We start from the raw sequence: 19,987 nt of genomic DNA, 5'->3' as shown, positions 1-19,987 counted from the left end.
TCATCTCAATTTTTTTTTAAATATAATTTGTCATGTTGGCTAACATTCAGTGTATGCAGTGTACTCTTGGTTTTGGGGGTAGATTGCCATGATTCATCGCTTACATACAACACCCAGTGCTCATCCCAACAAGTGCCCTCCTCAATGCCCATCACCCATTTTCCTTCTCCCTTGATCCACCCCACCATCAACCCTCAGTTTGCTCTCTGTATTCAATAGTCTCTTATGGTTTGTTTCCCTCCTTCTCTGTAACTATTTTTTCCTCTTCCCTTCCCCCATGGTCTTCTGTTAAGTTTCTCAAGTTCCACATATGAGTAAAAACATATGATATGTCTCTTTCTCTGACTGACTTATTTCACTTAGCATAATACCCTCCAGTTCCATCCACATTGCTGCAAGTGACAGGGTTTCATTCTCTTTCATTGCCAAGTAGAATTCTATTGTATATATAAACCACATCTTCTTTATCCATTCATCAGTTGATGGAGATTTACACTTTTTCCATAATTGGTTATTGTTGAAAGCACTACTATAAACATTGGGGTACGTGTGCCTCTATGATTCAGCACTCCTGTATCCTTTGGATAAATTACTTGTACTATTATTGCTGGGTCATAGGGTAGTTCTATTTGTAATTTTTTGAGGAACCTTCACACTGTTTTCCAGAGAGGCTGCACCCATTTACATTCCCACCAACAGAGCAAGAGGGTTCCATTTCTCCAAATCCACTCCAGCATCTATTGTTTCCTGAGTTGTTAATTTTAGCCACTCTGACCATTGTGAGGTGGTATCTCAGTGTGGTGTTTATTTGTATTTCCCTGATGATGAGCGACTTTGAGCATCTTTTCATGTGTCTGTTGGCTATCTGGATGTCTTCTTTGGAAAAGTATCTATTCATGTATTCTTCCCATTCTTCATTGGATTATTTGTTTTTGGGTGTTGAGTTTGGTGAGTTATTTATAGATTTTGGACACTAACCCTTTATCCGATATGTCATTTGTAAATATCTTTTCCCATTCTGTCTGTTGCCTTTAGTTTTGTTGATTGTTTCCTTGGCAGTGCAGAGGCTTTTTTTCCTGATGAGGTCCCACTAGTTCATTTTTGTTTTTAATTCCCTTGCCTTTAGAGACATGGTGGGCAAGAATTTGCTGTGGCTGAGGTCAAAGAGGTTGTTGCCTGTTTTCTCCTCTAGGGTTTTGATGGTTTCCTGTATCACATTTAGATATTTCATCCATTTTAAATTTATTTTTGTCTATGGTGTAAGAAAGTGTTCTTATTTCATTCTTCTACATGTTGCTGTCCAGTTATCCCAGCACCATTTGCTAAAGAGACTATCTTTTTTACATTGGATACTCTTTCTTGCTTTTTCAAACATTAATTGGTCATACATTTGTGGGTCAAATTCTGGGTTTTCTATTCTATCCAATTGGTCTATGTGTCTTTTTTTGTACCAATACCATACTGTATTGATGACTACAGCTTTGCAGTAGAGGCTACAGTCTGGGATTGTGATGCCTCCTGCTTTGATTTTCGTTTTCAATATTAGTTTTGCTATTCAGGGTCTTTTGTGGTTTCACACAAATTTTAGGATGGTGTGTTCCAGCTTTGAGAAGAATGCCAGTGCAATTTTGATTGGTATTGCATGGAATGTGTAGATTGCTTTGGGTAGTATTGACATTTTAACAATATTTATTCTTCCACTCAATGAGCATGGAATGTTTTTCCATTTCCTTGTGTCTTGTTCAACTTCCTTCATAGGCTTTCTATAGTTTTCAGCATACAGATCTTTTACATCTTTGGTTAGGTTTATTCCTAGGTATTTTATGGTTTTGGTTCAATTGTAAATGGGGTCAATTTCTTGACTTCTCTTTCTGTTGCATCATTATTGGTGTAAATATATGCAACCAATTTCTATACCTTGATTTTGTATCCTGAGACTGCTGAATTCATGTGTCAGTTCTAGCAGCTTTGTGGTGGAGTCTTTCAGGTTTGCCATGGAGAGGATCATGTCATCTCTGAAAAGTGAAAGCCTGACTTCTTTGTCAATTTGGATGTCTTTTATTTCATTTTGTTTTCTGTTTTCTGAGGCTAGGACTACCAACACTATATGAAACAACAGTGGGGAGAATAGACATCCCTGCCATGTTTCTGATCTCAGGGGGAAAGCTCTCAGTTTTTCCCCATTGAGGATGGTATTAGCTGTGGGCATTTCATTTATGTCTTTTATGATGTTAAGTTATGTTCCTTCTATCCCTATTTCTTGAGGGTTTTTATTAAGAAAGGATGCTGTATTTTGTCAACTACTGTTTCTGCATCTATTGACAGGCTCTTATCCTTTCTTTTATTAATGTGATGTATCACATTGATGGATTTGAAAACATTGAGCCAGACCTGCAGCTCAGGAATGAATCCCACTTAATCATGGTGAATCATTATTTTTATATGCTGTTGAATTAAATTTCCTACTATCTTGTTGAGAATTTTTACATCCATGTTCATTAGGGATATTGGCCTGTAATTCTCCTTTTTGGGGGTCTCTGTCTGGTTTGGGAATCAAGGTAATGTTGGCTTCATAGAATGATTCTGGAAGCTTTCCTTCCATTTTCTTTATTGGAACAGCTTGAGAAGGTTAGGTTGTAACTCTGCTTTAAATGCCTGGTAGAATTCCCCTGGGAAGCCATATGTCCCAGATCTTATTTGTTGGGAGATTTTTTATAACAATCAATTTCTTCACTAGTCATGGGTGTGGTAAAATTTTCTCTTTCTTACAGTTTGAGTTTTGGTAGTGTGTGGGTGTCTAGGAATTTGTCCATTTCTTCCAGGTTGTCCAGGTTGTCCATATAATTCTTCATATTATTCTCTGATAAATTGTTTGTATTTCTGAGGGGTGGGTTGTGATATGTACAGTTTCATTTGTGATTTTATCTATTTGGGTCCTCTCTCTTTTCTTTTTGAGAAGTCTGGCTAGTGGTTTATCAATTTTGTTTATTTTTTTTCAAAAAACCACCTCTTAGATTCATTGGTCTGTGCTATGTTTTTTGTTTGTTTGTTTGTTTGTTTTTAGATTCTATATTGTTTATTTCTGCTTTAATCTTTATTATTTCTCTTCTGCTGCTGGCCTTGGGGTTTCTTTGCTGTTCTGCTTCTAGTTATTTTAGATGTGCTGTTATATTTTGTATTTGAGATTTTTCTTGTTTCTTGCCTGGATTGCAATACATTTTCCTTTTAGGACTGCCTTTGCTGCATCCCAAAGGGTTTGTACTGTCATGTTTTCATTCTCATTTGTTTCCATATATTTTTTAATTTCTTTAATTACCTAGAGCCATTTATTCTTTAGTAGGATGTTGTTTAACCTCCATGCATTTGGAGGTTTCCAAATTTTCCTGTGGTTGATTTCAAGTTTCATAGCATTATGATCTTACAATATGCATAGTATGATCTCATTTATTTTATATTTATTGAGGGTTATTTTGTGACCCAGTATGTGATCTATCTTGGAGAATGTTCCATGTTCACTCAAGAAGAATGTGTATTCTGCTGCTTTAGGATGAAAAGCTCTGAATATATCTGTCAAGTCCCTCTGGTCCAGTGTATCATTCAGGGCCATTGTTTCTTTATTGATATTCTGCCTAGATGATCTGTCCATTGTTGTAAGTAGAGTATTAAAGTCGCCTGCAATTGCCATAGTCTTATCAATAAGTTTGTTTATGTTTGTGATTAATTGGTTTATGTATTTGGGTTCCTTCAGGTTGGGTGCATAAATATTTACAATTGTCACCTCTTATTGATGGATAGACCCCATAATTATAATATAATGCCCTTCTTCATTTCTTGTTACAGCCTTTAGTTTAAAATCTAGTTTGTCTGATATAAGTATGGCTACTCTAGCTTTATTTTGACTTCCAGTAGCATGATAGATGGCTTTCCATAGCCTCACTTTCAATCTGAAGTTGTCCTCATGTCTGAAATGGGTCTCTTCTAAACATTATATATATGGATCTTGATTTTATATCCATTCCAATACTCTATGTCTTTTGATTAGAGAATTTATTCCACTTATTCAATGTTATTATTGAAAGATATGGGTTTAGAGTCATTGTGTTATCTGTAGGTTTCATGCCTGTGGTGATGTCTGGTCCTTGGTAGTCCTTGCAACATTCCACTGACAGAATTCCCCTTAGGATCTCTTGCAGGGCTGGTTTAGTGGTCATGAACTCCTTCAGTTTTTGTCTGGGAAAACCTTTATCTCTCCTTTTTTGAATGACAGCCTTGCTGGATAAAGGCTACTTGGCTGCATATTTTTCTATTCATCACATTGAATATTTCCTGCCACTCCATTCTGGCCTGTGAAGTTTCAGTGGAGAGGTCTCCACTGGCAGGAGTGCCACTTCAGTGTCCCTAGTTGTTTTTTTTTTTTTTTTTTCAAAATTCTCTCTTTATCTTTGTAGTTTGCCAGTTTCACTATGACATAGAACAGGTATAAATAGAATTTATTAAATATGTCCATTAAACAAACCGACTACCAGAAAAACCAGACTAAAGAAGGGAAGAAATAAGGAGAAAAGGAAGAACAAATATATATATATATATATATACATATACCAAGAATTGTCTAAAAATTAAATCATAAAATGCAAAACTGCTGGGTGCTTTGGAACTAGTGGCAGTGCTGATCTGGAAGAAGGGCTATCTGGTTGATCAGAGCCAATCTTGCTCTTGTAGATAAACAGTTGACATGTGTGGAAGGGTGTGGTTTGGTGTAGGCTGGTCTTGCCTCCACTATGGCCCCTTGTCCATTCCCTGAATCCCCACCTTGTTGATGATGGGGAGAAAAATGCGACACCCCAGTCTCTCCTCCCTGGGCCAGATGTTCCAAAACACTCTGTTCAGGCTGTCTCACAGTGCTGTGTGAGTGCAAGTGGGCCTTTAAGTTTTGCCTCTCCTCAGTCTCCCACACCTCCCTGGCACTCGTCTAGGATTCAAATCCAAATGTCTTAAAGGATCCCACTCCACACTCCACAGTAGTGGAGAAATGCCTCTCCACCCTGCCGATAAAGGGCCTCTGGCTGGCAGGTGCAGGCAGGGATCTTTGTCCTTGGAATGACTGTATGCCTTTTACCCACAGCACTCAAGGGATGGGATTATTGTTCCAGCTGCAGACTACACCTCTGGGCCACACTGAGCCTGGAGCTTGGTCCCCTCCTCCCCAGGTGAGCAAACAAGGCAGCTGGCCCCTGTCTGGAGATCTTTTTTCACTTTTTTCTTGATCCCCGGGCCACTGTTTTTCTCTTGTCCAAATACAATTCTACACTTTTACACCCTTTCTTTCTTTTCTTATTGTCTCTCTGCAGAAGGGGATCCCTCCCCTCCATGCCTACATTACCCATTTTATATCTCCCAGGTGGCAATCACACACCTATTGCCCACCAGGTTGTCCCTGTGAGCTCCTGGAGAGATCTCTGTCTCTCTGTAGCCCAGACTCTTGGAATTCCAAGGCTTCTTGCCTCAATATTGCTGTGTTTCAGGGACAAGAGATCTTCGGGTCCCCCTACTTCTCCACCATGTTGAATTCAATTCCCTAAAATTTTAAAAAAATATTTATTTATTTTTGAGAGAGAGAGACAGACAAAGCATGAGTGGGAGAGAGAGAGGGAAATACAAAATCTGAAGCTTTCTCCAGGCTCTAAGCTTTCAGCAGAGTCCGATGCAGGGCTCAAACTCATGGACCATGAGATCGTGACCTGAGCCAAAGTTGGATACTTAATCAACTGAGCCACCCAGATGCCCCATATAAAGAATATCATCTTAATTTTATTTTTTTCTTGTCCATTACATCTTCAGTGACTAGCACAGAGATGTTCCCACAAGAGACATTCAGTGACATTTGTAAAGTAAGTAAACCAATGACTATTGAAACATAGCATGTATAATCAATATATTGATGACTTAATTATGTTAATGATTGATTAATTGAAAACAGTCAACTGAAAACTGTTAAAATGGTAGCCTGTCCATTTACTGGAAACAAGAAATGTTTTTATGTTTTGTTTTGTTTTGTTTAAATTTCTAAACCTTTGCATTATTTCTAGACTAGGAATTACAAGTATAGAAAGCATCAGTATCCCCTGAGGAACCCAGTTCCCTCTGTGCCCTATATGCTCTTTCTCTAAATAGAAAAAAGTGCTCAGATATTTTCTGCCATCTCCTAATGAATACATAATGTCAAATATTAAACCAGGGATCACTAAGGAATGGAGATACCTGAGGAAAGACCTCAGGGCAGGAATGTCTGCAGCTATCTCCTAAACAGGTTTATTTGTTGTCTAACTCTGCCACTGATTTGCTTTTTAACTAGGTATGGCATATACACTTCTCAGGCAAAGCAGTTAGAAAATGAAGAAAGAAAAAATCAGACTTGCACAAATTTTGTAAGTATAACAGTTCCCTGGATTTGAAGGGAACTAATATTAGTAAAATAATATAACTATATTAGTAGAGCCTAGTTAAACAGGGGTATTTTAAGATGCACAAATTATTTTGTGCTCTTTTCTGCCTCAGTGATCTTATGCCATAAATTTATTATAAAATGTCAAAGTTAAAACACACATATGAAAAAACTCCTCACTTTTTAAAAAAAATTTAATGTTTATTTATTTTTGAGAGAGAGAGAGCACGAGTGGGGGAGAGGCAGAGAGAGGGACACACAGAATCCATATCAGAGCAATGAATTCTCATATCAGAGCAATAAATTGTTAAAATCTGTCATATTGGTCATGGCAAGAGATCTGATAAAAATAAATACAAGTAATATGTCTGATGGGGAATTTAAAACAATAATCATAAAGATACTTGCTGACCTTGAGAGAAGAATGGAAGAGTTCGGGTAGGCTCTTACCACAGAGAAAAAATAGTTAGAAAATTATTGGTCAAAAATGAAATATGCAGTAACTGAGATTCAAAACAGTCTGAAAGTAATGAAAACAAGCACATAAGAAGCAGAGGAAGGAATGTGTGATATGGAAACTTAAATAATAGAAAATAATGAAGCTGAACAAAAGAGAAAGAATTTTGGATCTTGAGAATAGACTTAGGGAATTCAGTGACTCCATGAAACATAATAACATTCATACCATAGAAGTTCCAAAAGAACAAAAAGAGTAAAGGGGGCAGAATATGTATTTGAGGAATAATAGCTGGAAACTTCCCAGACATTCAGTCAAGGAACCACAGAGAATTCTCATTAAAATTAACAAAAGTAGGCTAACATCAGGATAATTTGTAATTAAACTTGCAAAATATAGTAATAAAAGAAAAAAAACAACAACTAAACGCAGCAAGACAAAGTAAGTCCCTCATTTATAAGGGAAAACCTATAAGGCTAGTATGAGATTTTTGAACAGAAACTTAACAAGTCAGATGGGAGTGGAATGATATACTTAATGTGCTGAATGGGAAAAATCTGAATCCAAGAATACTCTATTGAGCAAGGCTATATTCAGAATAGAAAAAGAGATGTTTCTCCAATGAAACAAAACAACCAAACAAACAAAACTAAATGAGTTCATCACCGCTAAACCAGTTCTGCAAGAGATATTAAAGGACACTCTTTGAGTGGAAAGGAAAGATCATAAATGACAAAGACAAGAAAGGAACAGAGAAAATCTTCAAAAACAATGAAAAAACAAGTGATAAAATTATACTAACATATTTACCAATAATTACTCTGAATATAAATGGACTAAGTGCTCCAATAAAAAGACATATTGGGGTCTGAATGAATAAAAAGCAAGATAAATCTATATGCTGCCTACAAGACAATTATTTCCAACCTAAAGTAACCACTAGATTAAAAGTGAGAGGATGAAGAAACATTTATCATGCAAGTAGCAATACTTAAGCAAACTAGCTTTTAAACCAAACTGTAACAAGAGATGAAGAAGGGCACCATACAATAATAAAGGGGACAATCCAACAAGAATATCTAACAATTTTAAATATTTATGTTTCCACATGGAAGAAATTAAACACATAAAACAGTTAAAAAACATAAAGAAACTCATCAATAATAATACAATAATTGTAGGAGATTTTAACAACCCACTTATATCAATGGACAGACCATCCAAGTAGAAAATCAACAAGAAAACAAAGGCTTTGAATGACACACTGGACCAGATAGACATAACAGATATATTCAGAATAATTCATCCTAAAGCAACAAAACACACATTCTATCTAAGTGCATATGGGGCAGTCTCCTGTCTAGATCACATACTAGATCACAAATCAGGTTTCAACAAGTGCAAAAAGACAGATCATACTATGCATATTTTCTGACTACAACACTGTGAAACTTAAAGTCAATTTCTTTCCATTTTAAATAATCTTTTTTTTGTAATAATTGGTCTTCCCTGTTAGTTCCATTAGCTATTTTAATTGATGCTTTTCTATTGTAGCTCTATTCTCCACATCATGAGTCAATATTAATAAGCAAAAGGATCAGAATAAAGGTAAGAGTTGTAGAACAGGCACAGTTTCTATTTGGAAATATTTGGAATCTGGAAAACAATAGGATAGTTAGTATTTGCTTTATTAGATCTAAAACAAAGCAGAAAACTAAGCTGCCAACCAGGAAAGCTTAGACACAAGTTAAATCATGCTGGATTACCAAGTACCTCTTAATAATACAGGTGTAACTGTAAGGGAGGCTGGGGTATTAGTCTCTCTATATATAAACTACATGTAAAATTAGGCCTCCAATTCTCACAACCACTTTATTTAGCTGGGCAATTGCTCTTCCTCTCCCTGGTTCTTCTATTCTTATTACTTTTTTATAAGTAGGACCAGTGTGCCATGTGCCCCAAGTAGCCTTATATAAATTTAAATTGACACTGGCCTTTATTATTGAAGGATTCAAAAAAGTAAACATCAGCTCTGATTGGAAGAAGAAAATCAAAATAATGTGTCTGCTATTTATTCAGCCTAAAGTATCCACAGATGAAACATTTTATCTTAAAAACAACAGAACACACGTTCTTTTTTCAAGAACAGGCAAATATTCATTAAGATACTCTATACCCAACAAATAAATAAAACTTAAATAAAAGGTAGTCTCTACCCTTGGCCATAAAACAAACCTCAACAAATTTTAAATACATGAAATCTTACAGAATGTGTTCTCTGTAAATAATTGAATAAAACCAGAAATCAATAACAAACACTAACAGGAGAATTTCTAAAAACACACAAAAAATATATTTTAAATAATCTATATGGCAAGCAAGAAGTCTTTAAAAAATGCCACTGTCACTTCTAAATATTCAACTCAGCTAAATTATCATTCAAACTAAGAGCACAATAAAAAAAAATAAAGGCATTTTCAGTTTCTTTTTTCTTCCACACATTATTGTTTACCACTCACTGAAGGAACTATTGAAAGCATAATTACACAAAGACCAGGAGATTGTGAGAGAAGACAGAAGCATTAAATATTTGGAATCTGGAAAACAATAGGATGGTTAGTATTTGCTTTATTAGATCTAAAACAAAGCAGAAAACTAAGCTGCCAATCAGGAAAGCTTAGACACAAGTTAAATCATGCCGGATTACCAAGTACCGCTTAATACTACAGGTATAACTGTAAGGGAGGCTGGGGTATTAGCCTCTCTATATATAGACTACATGTAAAATTAGGCCTCTAATTCTCACAACCACTTTATTTAGCTGGACAATTGCTCTTCCTCTACCTGGCAAAAAACATTTTATAGAGATGTTGAAACCAAAGGATTTTGTATTTCAACAAATTGCCATAGCATGGGCATGTACATGGAAAGTCAATACACTGAATTGTGACACACTTTTTCCTACTTTAGTTTTCAAAATGCTGGGAAACTTCAGTCTGACTCCTTTCAGAGGAGAATAATCCAAAGAATATATCTAGAGATAATGACATTTTGAGTTTCCATAGTTCAGTGTAGCTTATCAATTATTAAGACTTGATTATGTTCAGGGATATTCCCAAGAGAATAGATACAGGCATCAATAAACTTTTCAGGAAAGATTCTAAATAAAAGAAAAAAAATAAGTAGGAAAAATAATAGAGTACGCATAAAACAAAAGAACTCAAAAAGGATGTATAATTAGTCTGTTCAGAATTAAGAACATATATCAAATCAGAAAAAGATGTTATAAAAACGTATTTAGATGAGTAAAAACAAAAGAGCTCCTGAACATTTAAGTTATGACAATGGAGATAATAATGTAAAAAAAAAAGAGAGAGAGAGATAGGAAAAAGGTGGAAAAGATAATAAAGTTAGAATTTTAATTTGAAAAAGTCAAAATTCAAATAATAGGATTTCACAGGAAAATAACAGAAAATAGCAGAAACAGGGAAATATTAAAGCATTTCAGTAGCAATACTGAAGGTTAGAAAACGATGGAGTGATTCCTTATAATGATGAAGCAAAAATTTCATCTTAGAATTCTACTTTTAGCCAAATTTACATTAAGTAGGAAGATAAAGTCATTTTCAGACATTAAAGTCTCAAAAGTTTTCCTCACATGCACATGTTTTAGGAATCTATTGAAATATATGCCCCACTAAGAGGGAGTAAATCAAGAAAGACGAAGGATCTGGATATAGACATCAAGGGATGCATAGCAGAGGGGTGATGGTGAAGGATTCCTTGAAAACATCTGTATAGCTAAGGCCCAGATAAGTAATCTGAGCAGGAGAAACAGAACAGAAGCTGCAGGTCAGATGGCCTAGAAAGAAATTTGGATAAAAATCCTGAAGTATTCACAATTTACAGAAGATATTTTTCAGGAAGGTATGTACATTTATGGCAGAGAAGCAAATTAAAAACACAAACACACACATACACGTAATGTGGTTTGAAGTGGGGTTTGTGAATCAAGAAGAGCCAAGAAAAAAATTTTGAGTATCTTTTTGGTGCAAAAAGGTGTTTTTATTATAGCACAGGGACAGGACCTGTCGACAGAAAGAGATGCATTTTAAGGGTGAGGAGTGACTCACTATAGAAGAATTTCTATCCTGTGGAGGGAAGGGTGATATTAGGGTTCCAGAAAATTAAGTCTGTAGGTTTTTGAGAGTCTTGCTATTGATAAGATTGCTTTTTTTTTCTTGTAAATTATTAAGACAGTTGCAATCTGATGGAGACTCATGTCCTGCATGATTGTAATCTGTATTGGTTAACATGTGTTTTTCCCTTTCCTTTGTTCTTGGACTGCCTGAGGAATGTCACCCATACCCCACCCAGAGAGGGGTTGTGGGGTGTGAGTTTGTATTTTGCCCTCAGCTCCCTTTTCCACCTCATCATTTCCCCCCCGAGAAAGTTTGACCCTTAAATATCTAAGGCTGTTGAAGATGGAAGGTTTCATCTTTGGTAGCTTCTTGTTGCTGAGTAGGAATATGGAAATGTTCCTATCTATGGGACAATGTTTGTCACTCAGGGGATGTATATGGAGTTACAAAAGACAGAGGCCACTAAATTAACTGAAGATGATAAAGTAGTATCCCTGTAGGTCGTAAGAGTGAGCAGTCCATTCTGTCTAGGTGAAGTCATTATAGCAATGGAGTGTAGGCACCAAGCAGAGACATTAAAAAAGGCAACATATTAAGATTAATATGGCTATAAGAAGGAGAAATCAAACGAAGAGACCTTTAATAGTTGACCATAATCCCCCTACAAGCAAGGAACTAAACCAATAATTGACAGAGAAGGAAGGATTTTATAGACCCTCAGTTTGTGTATTCATATCTCTTTTATAAATTATTTTTATTATTTTTTAAATTTACATGCAAAATAGTTAGTACATAGTGCAACAATGATTTCAGGAGTAAATACCTAAGTGCCCCTTACCCATATAGCCCATCCCCCCTCCCAAACCCCTCCAATAACCCTCAGTTTGTTCTCCATATGTACAAGTCTCTTCTGTCTAGTCCTTCTCCCAGTTTTTATATTATTTTTGTTTCCCTTCATTTATGTTTATCTGTTATTTATTTTAAAGTCCTCACATGAATGAAGTCATATGATTTTTGTCTTTCTTTAATTTCACTTAGCATGATAACCTCCAGTTCCATCCACGTAGTTGCAAAGGGGAAGATTTCATACTTTTTGATTGCCAAGTAACTCTCCATTGTGTATATATATGTATGTATGATGTATGTATGTATGTATATATATATATATACATATATGTGTGTGTGTATAAATATATACACACACACATATATATGTGTATATATATAAATATATACAAACACACATATATATACATATATGTGTATATATATAAATATATACAATGCATCTTTATCCATTCATCAATCGATGAACATTTGGGCTCTTTCCATACTTTGGTTATTGTTGACACTGCTGCTATAAACATGGGGGTGCATGTGTCCCTTCGAAACAGCACACCTGTATCCCGTGGATAAATGCCTAGTAGTGCAATTGCTGGGTCATAGGGTAGTTCTATTTTTAGTTATCTGAGGAACCTCCATAGTGTTTTCCACAGTGGCTGCACCAGCTTGCATTGCCACCAACGATGCAAAACAGATCCTCTTTCTCCGCATCCAAGCCAACATCTGTTGTTGCCTGAGTTGTTAATGTTAGCCATTCTGACAGGTGTAAGATGGTATCTTACTGTGGTCTTGATTTGTATTTCCGTGATAATGAGCGATGTTGAGCATTTTTTCATGTGTCAGTTGGCCATCTGGATGTCTTCCTTGGAGAGGTGTCTATTCATGTCTTTTGCCCATTTCTTCACTGGATTAGTTGTTTTTTGGGTGTAGAGTTTGATAAGTGCTCTATAGATTTTGGATACTAAGCCTTTATCTGATATGTCATTTGCAGATACCTTCTTCCATTCTGTCAGTTGCCTTTTAGTTTTGCTGATTGCTTCCTTTGCTGTGCAGAAGCTTTTTATTTTGATGAGGTCCCAGAAGTTCATTTTTGCTTTTGTTTCCCTTGCCTCCGGAGACGTGTTGAGGAAGCAGTTGCTGTGGCCAAGATCAAAGAGGCGTTTGCCTGCTTTCTCCTTGAGTATTTGATGGCTTCCGGGCCTTCATCCATTTTATTTTTGTGTAGGGTGTAAGAAAGTGGTCCAGGTTCATTCTTCTGCCTGTCGCTGTCCAGTTTTCCCAGCACCACTTGCTGAACACTGTCTTTATGACATTGGATATTCTTTCCTGCTTTGCCAAAGATTAGTTGGCCACACGTTTGTGGGTCCGTTTCTGGGTTCTCTATTCTGTTCCATCAATCAGAGTGTCTGTTCTTGTGCTGGTACCATACTGTCTTGATGATTACAACTTTGTAGTACAGCTTGATGTCTGGGATTGTGATGCCTCCTGCTTTGGTTTTCTTTTTCAAGATCGCTTTGGCTATTCGGGGTCTTTTCTGGTTCCATACAAATTTTAGGATTATTTACTCTAGCCCTGTGAAGAACGCTGGTGTTATTTTGATAGGGATTACATTGAATACGTAGATGGCTTTGAGTAGTATTGACATTTTAACAAAATTTGTTCTTCCTATCCAGGAGCATGGAATCTTTTTCCATTTTTTTTTCTGTGTATTTTTCAGTTTCTTTCATAAGCTTTCTATAGTTTTCAGTGTATAGATTTTTCACCTCTTTGGTTAGATTTATTCCTAGGTATTTTATGGTTTTTTTGTGCAACTGTAAATGGGATCGATTCCTGGATTTCTCTTTCTGTCACTTCATTGTTGGTGTATAGGAATGCAACTGATTTCCGTGCATTGATCTTATATCCTGCAACTTTGCTGAATTCATGAATCAATTCTAGCAGTTTTTTTGGTGGAATCTTTTGGGTTTTCCATGTAGAGTATCATGCCATGTGCGAAGAGCGAAAGTTTGACCACCTCCTGGCCGATTTGGATTCCATTTATTTCTTTGTGTTGTCTGATTGCAGAGGCTACGACTTCCAACACACTGTTGAGTAACAGTGGCGAGAGTGGATATCCCTGTCTTGTTCCTCACCTTAGGGGGAAAGCTCTCAGTTTTTCCCCATTGAGGATGATATTAGCGTTGGGTCGTTCATATATGGCTTTTATGATCTCGAGGTATGCTCCTTCTATCCCTACTTTCTCGAGGGTTTTTTTTTTTTTATCAAGAAAGGATGCTGTATTTTGTCAAATGCTTTCTCTGCATCTATTGAGAGGATCATATGGTTCTTGTCCTTTCTTGTATTGATGTGATGAAACACGTTAATTGTTTTGTGGATATTGAACCAGCCCTGCATCCCAGGTATAAATCCCACTTGGTCGTGGTGAATGATTTTCTAAATGTATTGTTGGATCTGGTTGGTTAATATCTTGTTGAGGATTTCTGCATCCATGTTCATCAGGGAAATTGGTCTATAGTTCTCCTTTTGAGTGGGGTCTCTATCTGGTTTTGGAATCAAGCTAATGCTGGCTTCATAGAAAGGGTTTGGAAGTTTTCCTTCCTTTTCTATTTTTTGGAACAGCTTCAAGAGAATAGGTGTTGCCTCTTCCTTACATGTTTGGTAGAATTCCCCTGGAAAGCCATCTGGCCCTAGACTCTTGTTTTTTGGAAGATTTTTGATTACTAATTCAATTTCCTTACTGGTTATGGGTCTCTTCAAATTTTCTGTTTCTTCCTGTTCCAGTTTTGGTAGTGTATATGTTTCTAGGAATTTGACCATTTCTTCCAGATTGCCCATTTTATTGGCATATAATTGCTCATAATACTCTCTTAGTATTGTTTTTATTTCTGCTGTGTGGTTGTGATCTCTCCTCTTTCATTCTTGATTTTATTTGGGTCCTTTCCTTTTCCTTTTTGATCAAACTGGCTAGTAGTTTATCAATTTTGTTAATTCTTTCAAATAACCAGCTTCTGGTTTCATGGGTCTGTTCTACTGCTTATTTATTTTTTATTTTTGGTTTCGATAGCATTAATTCCTGCTCTAATTTTTATTATTTCCTGTCTTCTGCTGGTTTGGGGTTTTATTTGCTGTCCTTTTTCCAGCTCCTTAAGGCGTAAGGCTAGGTTGTGTATCTGAGATCTTTCTTCCTTCTTTAGGAAGGCCTGGATTGCTATACACTTCCCTCTTTTGATCACCTTTGTTGTGTCCCAGAGGTTTGGGGTTGTGGTGTCATCATTTTCATTGACTTGCATATACTTTTTAATTTCCTCTTTAACTTCTTGCTTAGCCCATTCATTTTTTTAGTAGGATGTTCTTCAGTCTCCAAATTTTTTTCTGGTGGTTGATTTTGTGTGTCATAGCATTGTGGTCTCAAAATAGGCACAGTATGATCTCAATCTTTTTATACTTACTTAGGGCTGATTTGTGTCCCAGTATATGCTCTATTCTGGAGAACATTCCATGTGCACTGGAGATGAATGTATATTCTGCTGCTTTAGGATGAAATGTTCTGAATATATCTCTTAAGTCCATCTGGTCCAGTGTGTCATTCAAAGCCATTGCTTCCTTGTTGATTTGTTGGTTAGATGCTCTGTCCATTGTTGTGAGTGGGGTGTTGAAGTCTCCTACTATCATGGTATTAGTATTGATGAGTTTCTTTATGTTTGTGATTACTTGATTTATATATTTGGGTGCTGCCACATTTGGCGCACAAATGTTTACAATTGTTAGGTCTTCTTGATGGATAGACCCCTTGGATTATGATATAATGCCCATCTGCATCTCTTGATACAGTCTTTATTTTAAAGTCTAGATTGTCTGATATAAGTATGGCTTCTCCAGCTTTGTTTTGTTGACCATTAGCATGATAGATGTTCCTCCATCCCCTTATTTTCAATCTGAAGTTGTCTTTAGGTCTAAAGTGGGTCTCTTGAAACAGCAGATAGATGGATCTTGTTTACCCATCCATTCTGTTGCCCTATGTCTTTTGATTGGAGCATTGAGCCCATGGACGTTTAGAGTGAGTACTGAAAGATATAAATGTATTGTCATTATGTTTCTTGTAGAGGTGGACTTTCTGGTAGTGTTCTCTGGTCCTTTCTAGTCTTTGTTGTTTTTGGTCTTTTTTTTTTTTTTCCTTTTTTCATCTATTCTCCCCTCAGAGAGTCCCCCTTAAAATTTCTTGCAGGGCTGGTTTAGTGGTCACAAACTCCTTTAATTTTTGTTTGTCTGGGAAACTTTTTATCTCTCTTTCTATTTTGAATGACAGCCGTGCTCTATAAAGAATTCTTGGAGGCATATTATTCTGATTCAGCACACTGAATATATCCCGCCACTCCTTTCTGGCCTGCCAAGTTTCTGTGGATAGGTCTGCTGCAAACCTGATCTGTCTTCCCTTTTAGGTTAGGGACTGATTTTCCCTTGCTGCTTTCATGATTCTCTCCTTGCCTGAGTATTTTGTGAACTTGACTATGATATGCCCTGTTGATGGTCAGTTTTTGTTGAATCGAATGGGGGTCCTCTGTACTTCCTGGATTTTGCTGTCTGTGTCTTTCCCCAGGTTAGGAAAGTTTTCTGCTATGATTTGCTCACATAACCCTTCTACCCTTATTTCTCTCTCTTCCTCTTCTGGGACCCCTATGATTCTGATGTTGTTCCTTTTAATGAGTCACTGATTTCTCTAATTCTTTTTTATTTTTTTTTATTTTATTTTTTAAATTTTTTTTTCAACGTTTATTTATTTTTGGGACAGACAGAGACAGAGCATGAACGGGGGAGGGGCAGAGAGAGAGGGAGACACAGAATCAGAAACAGGCTCCAGGCTCCGAGCCATCAGCCCAGAGCCTGACGCGGGGCTCGAACTCACGGACCTCGAGATCGTGACCTGGCTGAAGTCGGACGCTCAACCGACTGTGCCACCCAGGCGCCCCTGATTTCTCTAATTCTTAAATCATGCTCTTTTGCCTTCATCTCCCTCTTTTTTTTTCTGCTTCATTATTCTCTTTAAATTTGTCCTCTATATCACGGATTCTCTGTTCTGCCTCATCCATCCTTGCTGCTACGGCATCCATCCATGATTGCAGCTCAGTTACAACATTTTTTTATTTCATTCTGACTAGTTTTTACTTCTTTTATCTCTGCAGAAAGGGATTCTAATCTATTTTTGACTCCAGGTAGTATTCTTATCGTGATTCTAAATTCTGATTCAGACATCTTGCTTGTACCTGTGTTGGTTAAATCCCTGACTGTCGTTTCTTCATGATCTTTCTTTTGGGGTGAATTCCTTCGTTTTGTCATTTTGAATGGAGAAAAGGAATTAATGAGATAGAAAAATCAAAATTACAAAAATATTAAAATTGAAATTAAAAAATTAAACACACACACACACACACACACACACACACAAATCGAAGAAACGATGCTTGATCCTTGGTGTGTTTTGGTCTGGGTGTTGAAAGTGGTTGGACAGATTAGAGAAAAAAAGGGGGGGGAAGGAAATCGTTTGAGAATTTGAAAAAATTAATACACTGAAAAATGAGATGATGGGAGTAAAATAGAATTTGAAAAAAATTCACACAAAAGTAAGGGATATAGTAGAAAAAATTAAAGAAAAATATTTTTAATTAAAATGAAAAATAAAAATGATTTTCATCTCTTTCCACATTCAAAAAAAAGAAAAGACATGAAAAAGAGAAAAAGAAAAGAAAAAGGAAATCATTTGAAAATTTGAAAAAGTGAGTACTCTGTAGTAGACTAAAATAAAATGATGGATGTAAAATATAATTTGAAAAAATTTACATAGATATAAAAATATTGTAAAAAATTAAAGAAAAATAGTTTTAATAGAGATTGAAAGTAAAAATGAATTTTTCTCTTTCTGCATTCAAGAAAAAGAAAAGAAACGAAACAAAGAAAAAAGAAAAAGGAAAAAAGGAAATCGTTAGAAAATTTGAAAAAGTGAACACACTGAAGTAGACGAAAATAAAATGATGGAAGTTAAATAGAATTTGATAAAATTTATGCAAAAGTAAAAAATATAGTAAAAAAATTAAAGGAATATATTTTTAATAAACATTTAAAATAAGCATGAATTTTTTCTGTTACTGTATTCAGGAAAAAGAAAAGAAATGAAAAAGACAAAAAAAGAAAGAAAGAAAATTGAATAGGTGGACCTGCTAACAGATTGAAATAGAACTGAAATTACTTCGTTTTTCCCCTAGAAGTCAGACTATGAGTGCTTTATAGTCCATAAACTAAGCAGGTGGTGAGACTTGTGTTCTTGAAGAGCAAGGTTGGCCCAGTTGGGCGGGGCTCAGTGTAACAGCTCCATTCTCCACTACATGGCGCTGCTAGCCTACTGGGGTGGAGTGTTGTGGCGCTCTTAGGTGCATATGCCCATGCGCGGGAGTGGTAAAAATGGCGCCACCCAGCTACACAGTCTCTAGTATCGGAACTCTGTTCTCCCCGATCAACAATCATGCACCCATCCTCTGTCTTCAGCTTTCATCCACTCCCCGCTTTTTCACTGTCTGTGACCAAGCCCCAGGCAGTACCTCTCTCCGGAGTTTTGTCTCAGATGCGGCTGTTTTCCCTGGCCCTTTACTTCAGAAGGACTGTGGCTTTGACTTGTTCTGCTCCTCTGTGGGAGGGTCTCACCGAGCAATGTCCGAATGAGCAATGGGCCGAATGTCGGCTGCACCCAGAAACACTTTCTGGACCCTGCTGCTGCCGGAGCCCCAAGACTGCAGTCAGGTGCCAGCCTGCCCCAGAAAAAGTTCACGAGATAGTGTACCAGCAGCTTTTCAGGGGTTATGGAAAATCACAACACACATCAGGCACTAGGCTTCACCCTTAACGACCTTGTTCCAGCACCAAAGAATGTGGCTGTTTTCTGGGGTCTGCTGGGACCAGGTGGCTTCAACAGTCTCTACCAAATGTCCTTCCAGCAGTGGAACCGCTTTTCCCTGTGTGGCCTGAGAACCTCCCGGACCCCACTCTGTTCCTGGGGATTCGCCCTTACCACCAGAGCACCGCCAGGTATGGAGCTGCGGAGTTGCAGACTTTGTGCTTCCCTTGTTTGCAGTCTTAATGGAATTTAATCCCTCTCCTTTCTCCTTTCTCCCTTTTTAGTTTAGTCCCTGCAGCTGTTTCCAATTTTCCACTTTCTCTCCAGCTGCTTTTGGGAAGGAGTGCTTTTCCCATATTCTCCCCCCACCCCCGTCTCTGTCCTCTCTCCACCCGCAAAAGCACCTCCCTTTCCGCAACTTCTCGCTCCCCAAGGTCACCTCTCCATGCCATGTACCTGCTGAATTCTGTGGTTCAGGCTGTGCAGATTGTTGTGTTAATGCTCCAGTTTTCTATGTGTTTCGGCTGTATTTCATGACATGAGACACAAAAAATTTCCATGCTGTTCCACCATCTTTGGTTTTCATATCTTTTAATAGCCCTCTGACATGTTTGTTATCTCCTGAAGTGTATACATAGCATTCCATTTTAATAATGGTACTTGTACATACAACCTTCATCGTTGTTTTAAGAGGATTTTGAGATCTTCTATAGGTTCACAGGAGTAAGAAGGCACAATAAAATAGTTTGCTCATTGGTTTCCTGTGAATAAGGTAAGCTTATTTTAGATATATGAGTCCATTGAAGGGTACCCCTGTCATTTTATTGCAGTGGGAGTACATATTAATATGACCTGATATAAACCTTTCCATTTTGGATTTAAGTCTCCTGCTATTTTTGACTTCTAAGCAGGAGCCATCCTCAGTGCAGATTCCGATACATAGCTTATCCATATTGTACAGTACACACCATTTTCACATTCAAGATACACAAAAATGGAAGATTATAATGTCTTGAAGGTTATAATAAAATAATTCACATATATGTATATTTTATTATAAACCTGTTATATAAGATATATACTAGGCCTATCATTATATGTGTTACAATATGCTCAAAAATGAATTTGATAGGTTAGCTTTCTATAATTATTTTACGTGTCAAAAAGAGGAATTAAACTGAGGTCTACAAAGCTCCAAAGCTCATTACTATTCCACC

The sequence above is a fragment of the Lynx canadensis genome, chromosome A1, assembly GCF_007474595.2.
Source record: "Lynx canadensis isolate LIC74 chromosome A1, mLynCan4.pri.v2, whole genome shotgun sequence".
Classification (NCBI taxonomy): Eukaryota; Metazoa; Chordata; class Mammalia; order Carnivora; family Felidae; genus Lynx; species Lynx canadensis.
Note: the sequence above shows the minus strand (reverse complement) of the source record.